The sequence below is a fragment of the Aphelocoma coerulescens genome, chromosome 5 (assembly GCF_041296385.1).
Source record: "Aphelocoma coerulescens isolate FSJ_1873_10779 chromosome 5, UR_Acoe_1.0, whole genome shotgun sequence".
Taxonomy (NCBI): Eukaryota; Metazoa; Chordata; class Aves; order Passeriformes; family Corvidae; genus Aphelocoma; species Aphelocoma coerulescens.
In genome coordinates, this window is record NC_091019.1 from 33,643,052 (window position 1) to 33,652,691 (window position 9,640).

The following is a 9,640-nucleotide window of genomic DNA, read 5'->3' on the forward strand; positions in this document are numbered from 1 at the left end:
GTGTTCTACACGGGATGTGGCATGTCCCAGGGGAGTGGTGGGGACTAGGAACCCACATGCCTGCCCTGTCCTCCCACAGGTTGTCAGCTGCCACGGCCATGCCGCCTGTCTCAGGCACTGCATGCCAGGGGAAACTATGTGGGTGCCTCCAGCCCCAGGGGCTTGGCAGGCACTGGTGTGGGACAGGGATCCTGAATGGTGGGCTGGCGCTCCTTGTGTTAGATCAGGAAATAAAGCTCCTGGGCTTCAGATTCACACCACCTGCGGAGGTTTTGCTGGCTTCTGGGAAGTGTTCAGGAGAGGGTACAGGATTTGCTAAGCTCTGGGGCACAGAGCAGTGCTAGAGGCCGACTCAGCAGCCGTGGCAGAGCAAGGCATTCCTGATGGCCAGGCTCCCCGACTTTTCTGCCTGCCTGGCATGGCCATGGAACCCCATCCCAGCCGCCCTACTGGAGCACATGTGAGGAGATGCCTGTTCAGTTTGGATAAACTACCAAGCTGCAAAGATTTTTAAAAACTTACCCAGTTTGGCTAAGCCTTTGTGGATTAGCAAAATGGGCTGGAGAATTACCAGAAGTTGCTGCCCGTCATCATGTCTGGTGCTTCCTGCTGGGGTCAGGAACACCAGCCACCCTGCCCTGCTCACAGGAATTTCAGCAGTTTCACTTCCACACCCAGCCCAGGGCAAAATACCAGTAAGCAGCAACAAAAAGTAAGTTTAAAAAAAGAAAAAAAAAAAAGAGACACAAGTGTTTCATAATTCAGAAAAGATTTACCAGCAGAGGCTACAGGTGACAGAAAATGGACAGGCTCTGACGGGGATTTGGTGTGAAAGGAACCTGTAGCCTGATGTTCCTGGGTATGGTTGGTAAAGGTGGAGACCTGGAACATGCTAAGGTTTGGAGGGGACAGGAGGATGGCTCATGTTTCCTTACAAACCCCTGGCGGGTCCAGCCCCACTCTCTGTAGCAGATTTGCAGAGCTGTCTGACCTCCCTTGCTGAGCCACAGCCCTGCCTTGCACACTTCTGGGGGTCACAGCTTTGAGCCTGCTGCTGCCACCCTCCCACAAGCCCCATGGAGCTTGGGGACAGCAGTGTGGCACAGTGGACAGCAGTGTGGCACACCAGCTGGTGCCTGAGGGGTGGGTATAGCCTGGGGCATGTACACCTGCACAGCCACACATGGATCTGCCTCTCAAGAGTGACCAACATCTGATGCGTGAGTCCCAGCAGTGTGAGGAAGCTGGGTGTGAGGCAGGGACAGCCATGGTTTGACTGCACTCTCATCTGTGTATTTCTGCACCAGGCTTGACTGCTGTCAGCCTTTTCCCATCCATACAAGCCCTGTACGTACACAAAGTCTTATTAAGAAAGGATTGGTCTGAATGTTGACACATGTTTTGGGGGAGGGAAACCTTCATTTAACTGAACTCCTTCATCCACCTCTAGTGCCTCCTCCGCCCGAAAGAAAAGGCTGTTCTCATTCACTTTCACTGCAGTTAATTAGTAAGTCCGAGCTGGCCCGTCCTCTGGAGCTGGTAGTTCCTTTAATCTCTCTGTTGCTAGGGCATGCTGACATGCACCACTGGTACCAGTTCCAGCGTGATGTGGGGGATTGTGGAAAGAAAGGGGAAAGGACTGATCAAACAGAGTCTGATTTAAACAACAACAACAAAAAGAATAGAAGAAAAAAAAGAAAAGAGGCTCTTTTTGATGAGGCTGAGAAGTTTACAATGAGGGAAAGCACACGGTGAATGATAAGGCCTAAAGGAGCTCATTAAATTGAGGCAAGCTGAGCAGAGTTATCTTATTTCACTCTCTTTCTCCTGACACCCCCATTATGGAGAATTCTTTTATTAAAGCAGGGGTGGGAAGGATCATTTCCTTGTGAAATATTTGAGAGAAATAAATGTATAATGGTTTTCCTAGGAGTTTTTTTTAATCAACCCTTTAAACAAACTGGGGCCTCAGCAAAGGGTGCTGCTTGAGAGAAGTGTAGGCTCCAAGTGAAAGAGGTCCCATAGCCCATTACTGTTTCTCCCTCTCAGCTCAACCAGCCTTCTGAGAAATGGCAAGATAGAAGTTAAGTAGGACACACAGACCTCAGGGACATCAGTTGTCAAGTATGAATGCAAATGTGACATGTTTGCCTTGGAAGTAGTTTTGCTTACTTCATTTGATCTGCACCAGCCTTTACAAAACCAGAGTGAGCATGTGATTTGAGAAGATTAATGTATGGGAATAAAGTTCTGCCTGGCTAAACCTCACACAGTTATTTCCTTGGGATCTCTGGAAAGTGTCTTTCCTCTGTGGCCAGTGCTGGCTGCCTCAGGAGCCAAGAATCCCACCACAGCATGTCTCAGTGAGTGCAGATATATTGAAGAGCTAGAGAATGGAGGAGACTGTAAGCTCATAGGAAAGCTTCCTAGGTTTGTGCTCAGCAGAGGAAACCAGGGTAGGGCTTAATCCCTTGCTGGCAACACAGTGGGACAGTGCAGTAATGGGCAGTGCATTCTTTCCTTCAATCTGAAAAGTAACCGGATTTTTTACCAGAGCTCCATTTTGAGAGTCTGCATAAATGATGGACCACAAAACAGAAGTGAGCACCTGCGCCATGCAGCCTCTTACTCACAGAGTCATGAGATGAGCACTCACTTTCTTGTGGAGGCAGAAAGGGGTGGTGTGACTGCAGCCGTGTCAGACAGAACAGCTCTGGGCACTGGGGTGGGGCAGCAGTGGTGAATGGCATGTTGCTTCTGCAAAACTCCACCAGACCTAGCATAATTTTTTTAAAGGATTTTTGATGGTTTCACTTGATCCTTTCTTTCATGGACCCTAAAGGAAGCTTTGGAAAGCCACCTCATAGTTCTTATTAAAAAGCAATCCAATATCGTAAATAAATATTTTAGCCTCCCTCGCCTGGAGGTCTTTCTCCCTACCTAAATACTTCCCTCTGGCCAAGAATTCCACTCTTGCTATGCAGGTGATGACATGGACTGCTCACTTGTGCTGCAAGGGATAAAGTTAGCTATTTCCAAAGATAAGAGCAGCCTTTAAATGTGCAAATATGTTTTTATTAATCTCTCCTCCTACTCTGAGTAGTTTCCCCTCCCCTCAAGCCATAGGAGTGCACAGGGACCCTTGCTGCATTGGAGAGTGCTGGATTTTACACATGGCAGCTCAGCCTTAGTACACCTTTACTGGTTTGATTTTCTTTAGGTATCAGGCCATCCTTCTGCAGGCTTTTTTAAGACAACCCTTTTTTTTTTGCTGAGGGATTTCTTCTTAAGAGGGATCAGGTGTTTGGCATCTAGCACATCCCCTACTCTCATTTCCCCATCCTCCAGTCTTTCCGTCTCAAATTTTATCAGCAGGACCATACTCAAAGGTACGATGAGACATGGTGGGGTGAGATGTCATCCTTTTGTTATGCCTTACTTTGCCAAGCTGACCCATGTTAGCAAACAGGCTGGATTTACTAATATAATCTGAATCAGTAATTGCATTCCTCACATAAACACAGGTTTAGCTAATGGGACATACTGGCAAGGAGAAACTTTTTAAGGACATTTCATTAACCTTGGTGTCATATACTTATGTGTGTATGGGCACACAAATGGTAGCATGCTGCTCCTTCATTCACCCCACACATCTCCACTCATTTGGGGGTCTCATGCAGAGCAGGCAAATGCAAGTTCAGTGAGGCTTTGTTTGCTTAATGGATTTGTAAAGCAGAGATAGAAAGATAGGCCATTGTAGTCTTCTGTCAGTCTCACCCATTACCCTATAGTCTGGTTTAATTCACTTTATACTTAATTTTGTACCTGGTGTTAACAGTGGTGACATGTGCAGGAAGTGGAAAACTTCTCTGTTGTTTGGGTTATTTAATGCCTACCTTTTTCAGCTTGAGATCACCCTTCTCTCCCGTCTTTCCGAGCATGGTGTTTTTTTCCTTGTTTCTTGACAAGTAGTCTCCAACAAGTCTTTATACAATGGAATCATTGCTGTCATACTCCCTTGCATTTTATATGTGATACATTAAGTGCCTCTGTGTATCAGGGTCTTTACACAAGAGTCACACATGATTTATGCATATTGACACGGGGAAGAACTAAGACAAGTCAAAACAAGATCCAGTGGCTGAAAGCACAACAAATTCACACCAGAAAGCACATTAAGGGCAGCTGAACAGGGGATATTGTGCTAATGGTGCAATTTGCCCAGGCTGAGAAGGAGAGGGAATTTTTCTATCATGGAAAATTGTCATGATAAGATTGGATAAGAACTGTTAGAAGAGGGCAACACAGCCCTTATGGTTTGCTACTTCTAGCGTTAACCTGTAACAAACCATAAATATTGTGTTTCTGTATACTACAGTTTATCAGCAGGGTGTTCTGTTACTTGATTTATGATCTAGGTTGCTTTGGTTTAACAGCAGTTGGTAGTAGTGAACATGTCCTGTGCTAGGGTCTGGGTGGTGCCTGGAGTCCAAGGCATTAAGTAAAACCCATGCAAGGCTGTCTTCCCTCTAGCAACTGGCTGACACTGCAAAACACACAGGAACCCTAAAAACAAAAGCAGCATAATGGGAAGGAAGGCGACTCACAGCTAGGCAAGGGGCCAGCTTTCTCTGCTTTTTTCCTCTGAGTCTCCACTTGTGGAAGTCCCTGTTTGCATGGTCTTACTATCAACTGATGTTTTAGCTGTTCATTTGGGGTGAATCAGAACCAAAGGGAACTGAAGCACTATCTGAAATTCTCTTCCTCTTGGGCAACAGAAAGACCAGCTGAACTCCTTCCCCTTTTGGCTGCTCATGCTGCTCTTTTGACAGACCACCATTATAGCAGTGCAACACTGCTCTGTTTACAGCGTTGGTGGTACTGCTTCGGCTTCCTTCAGCAGGGAGCTTTTGAGTATCTTTACTGGTGAGAAGAATATGTGGCAGTGGAAGGTAAGTTAGAGCTTCTGTGCAGGCATGACTTTAGTGGGATTACATTACTAGTGAATTTTAAGTTTTTCATAATTATGAAAATAAAAGCATATTCCCCACTGCATCAGCCTAGTCTATTCTGCCTTCAAGCTTGGCAGGCCAGCTGAGGGAAGCCCGCAAAAAAAAGTACCCGAACGAGAAAAGATGATTTTCTAATGAGCAGCTGAGATGAACCTGAAGAATACTTCTGGCTGTAAACACTTCCAGCATTCGGGACTATGTAAAATTCTGATCTGGGTTAGAAAATATTGTTATTTACACTCATCACTTATGGTAAGGGCAGGAGGTTAATCAAAATTTGACCAGTAGAGACTGAATGATCCCAGGTAGAGCTCAACAATTGATAAGAGATGGAAGCAAAGATCAGGCTTCTGGTCTTTCCTAGACCAAGAAAACCAGTAGTGATTCCATTAAAACTGCTTGCTCAGTAACTAAAGGCATGTAATTTTGGACACTGGGCAAGGGAGAAGCTCTAGTTATGTAAAAAGCATCTTGGAGAGAACAGTAACAAGCATCAGCTATCCAAAAACTGGAGGGTTCATAGGAGATACAACAGCAGATCCACTTTGAGAAATCATCAGCTCTGCTTTGATCTCAGCCTCAGGGAAATGAGCGTGCAGAAGCTGGGCTAGATATATGGCAACAAAATCACAAAGGTCACACAGAAAAATGGAAGCCAATCAGCAAGATACTTTAAATGGCAATTACTTTTCCCATCACTACTTCAGCAGCAAGAGGGAGATGTAGGTGACCAAAAACATGCTGCCCATTGGGGAAGAAAGGCTCCAGACAGTTCATGGCTAGAGTGACAGGGTTCTTCATACCTTTTTTGCATTTGTTATCACTTCAGACAATTGCAATCAATTTCAATGACAGAGGGGAGGTGAGGTCACAAAACTAGAACAAAGACTAGATCAGAAGATCCTTCAGATAGTGTTGAAGTCAGTGGGGCCAGATGAATTTCATCCTGGGTTAATTGCTACAGCCAGTTATTTAACCACAAAAGCTCTAGGCGTAACCTCACCCAGCTCCTGGGATGTTTTATGGAGCCCAGAGATCATACTTGGAAGCCTGGAAATGTGCAGACGTAGTTCCGTTCTTTAAAAGGAAAAAAAGGAGGAGCCAGGGATTACAGATTGTTCAGTTTGACTTCAATTCCCGGAAAAATACTGGAACAAACAATCAAACTTTGGTAAGCACCTAAAACAAAACAAAGAGATGAATAATGGCCAGCATAGATTTCTCAAAAACAAATTGTGTAAAACAGGTCAAATTTCCTTTCATGACAGAATAAAAAACGCTCACTGATAAGGGACAAGCAATAGTACTCCTGTGTTTTGATGGTGGTGAGGCTTTTGTCACAGTGTAACATGATACTCCAAAGCAAATTTAATTAAGGGAATCTGTGGTAGATGGAGCTGGTCTGGGATGATGGAGTGCTGATTGGAAAACTGCACAAAGAGAACAGTTATTAGCTATACTTTAAAAAGGGGAACATGGATCAAGAAGAGCTGGTGGGAATGTATACTGGGCCAGTCTGATTTAAGGGGATTATGAACAGCTTGGACTATGGAATAGAAAATACTACATTCTTGGCTACCACAAATCTGGAAGGGTACTATGGGTAATCTGAAATATAAAGCTAACATTAAAAAATATTTGGACAAATGGCCTTAAAAGTAGAATTCATTTCAGTAAGGAGAGTTCTCAGTTTCTATTCTTGGGCATCACCAGGAATGATTAATTCTATTTATATAGGCTAGTGAATTTTTGTGTAAGTAGCAACACTGCATAAAAGATGTTCAAGGTCACAATCCAAATACGAGTTAATTGCTAGTGCAAAACGGACAAGTGCTTTACCAGGATGTGTGCTTAGAGATGTACTCTACAAATAATCATTCTGCTCAGTTCTCTGTGAAGCTGCAGTTGGAGTGTGATGTCCAGCTTTGGGTGCTGTGCTCAAGACAAGGTCCAGAGGACAACTGGGGGATAATCAGAGGTCTTGAAAAACAGAGCTAAGAGGGAAGAATGAACAAATTGAGTTTCTTAAGTCTAGAGAAGACTGGGGGCAAGATAGGGTTACTGCTGTCAAATATGTGAAAGGTGTCTGGGAAGAAAAGGGGAATAAATTGTTCTCCATATAAATGATGGATAGGACAAGTAATGAGCTTAAACTACAGAAAAGGAGATTGGGGTTGGATGTTAGAGAACAGCAAACAGGAAGGATAATTACACACAGAAGTATCTGAGGAGGGTGTGGAATCGCCATCCTGCTTTTAGGAAGCAGTTAGACAAGCATTTGCCAAGTGTGACATAAGTATAATGATCCTGCCTTGGGACATGAGTCTGGACTAAGTGATCTTCTGCTATTTCTCCCAGCCATATAAATCTCTGATTCTCTCCTGGCTGCTGGAGGAAGCAGGGGTGATGTTGTGGAGCATTGCAAGTGCTCCATGTTTGTGGTTTGCAGTGCTCTCATTTGTGAGTGAGAACCAAGAGCAGGAACTATGTGTGCTGCTTTCTGGTTCAGAGAAAAAAGGCTGCAGTGACAGGTGAAGTCATCAAAGACTCAGATGTCCTTGGATTGTGAGAATAGTACTGTATGTTTGATCTCTCGTGTAAATGTCTCCGGTTCCCACACGGTGATGATATGTGAGAGTAACCTTGATTGATCAGTACAAAACAGGGTGTTAAGCTGAAACTTGGTCACTCTGACTGTTCCTAGGATTGCAGGCTATTGCAGCCTCCTGTAGAGCCAACCAGAGCAGCCTGGCCTTTATACGATTCAAGACTCTTGCTTCCATTTTGGTTGGAACCAGAGGCCAGTTCAGCCTGCAGCCCTGGCAGCAGTGACACAGGCTGGCACTTAGAGCCCTAAAGCTGCCACAGTGTCAGATGCTGGGGAACAGAAATGGGAGAAACTGTTTTTTTATCTGGAGTTCCTGCAGGCCATTAGGGACAGCGCTTGCTAAAGATTATTTTATGCAAGCACTTACAGAAGTTTGTGTTTCTCTAGGAACTCAATGGAAGATAAATGGAAAAGGATACAAGCAGGAAGGACAGAAATATTCTTTTTTTCAGTTTCCAAAGACAGCTTTTACAAACACTAGTATATAAATAGCAAAAAAAAGCAGAAAAAAGAAGGCGGCTTATTTTAAAGAAGTGGCTAACTCAAAGTCCCTTGAAAAAAATAGCAGAGAGCAAACACTGAAGTCCTTTAACTCTGTGTCATAATTTATAGCAGGTTTCCAATTGTGAAATCTCTCAGCGATGTGGGACAGATGTTATGGTGAGGAAAATAAAACAAACAGACAACGGGATGGGAAATGCAGAGAAGAAGAAATGACACTGTGTTGTTATCCTTATGGGAAATCTCTATATGGCTTTCCAAAATACAGTGCTGGTGAGCAGTTAGGAAATAGATGAGCTATATAAACAGAGCCACTAGAGGTCTGTAACTGTTCCCATGCAGTTTCCACAGAAACTGTCAGTCTCAAAGGCAGCTTTGGGAGGGGACTATTCTGCCCACCATCTTCTAAATGATCCTTTTAATAATCTGTCCAGACCTATTTGTGTAAGAAATGGACAAAAATTGAGGTTTTCCAGTGCTCTTTCTGGTTCCTATGGCAGTAGATCAAAGGCAATAACAATACAGATTTAATTAATTCAGGAGAAGGAATTCCCACTTGCAGTGGTCTTAACCCAGCAGTGGAGGAAAGCTGTCAATCATAAGGGCAAAGGTGCTGAAACTGGCATGGATTCGTGGTTTGGTTTGGTTTTTTTCTTTTCCTTCACACTAAGCAGTTCAGGAGGAGAGTGAAACAGTAAATGTCACCTGAGCTTCAGAAAAAGTAGGGGTTCAAATATAATCAGTTTATATGTAACATATATATATATATATATAAACATATAGCAATTTATAACTGTGTGTGAACCATCCAGCTATAGGACGTCTGGACAATAACTGGGCCTGTAGTCTTGTCAAAAGAAACCTCTCTGAGGGAATTGTATTTCCCTGTCGAGGTCAAGTTTGGAGAACATCCTTATTAGCCTTACTCCAAATGCCCATCCTCACATCAAAGACCAGCAGCACCCTTACAGGCAGCAAAACCTGACAAATGAAAAGCTGGGGAGGAACTCATCCCCACCTTCCAACTTGGTGTAAATCACAGGAGCAGAAGGGATTAAATTATTAGGAAGAACCAAGAATTACTGACTTAGCCAAAGAGGACTGCAGGCAAAAATCCTTGCACAGAGCTAACATCAAAAAAATGAAGAAAGGCCTTTTGGGAGACTGAGCAGGGAGCTGGCCACCAGGGCATTTGGGCTTTCAATAATGGTTTAATGACCAGAAGGAAAGAAGAGAGAGGAAGTTTGTTGATTTTACTTGAGCTAGAAATTACCATGATAGTAATCTGATGCAGATCTACAATGGGAGATCTTAAGGAGGCCAGCAGAGAATGGAAAAGTAGAAAGAATGACTACTTTCCTATCAAAAATATATTGTCTGAGTGGGAATACTATAGGAGAAAGCACCAGACAGGAAGGAAAATATTGTAGAATTCTGCTGATATTAAATGAATTAATTTCTTTGAATAATATCTTCAAAAAGACATTGTTCCTCAAACAAATGTTCTAAAATAAAGTTT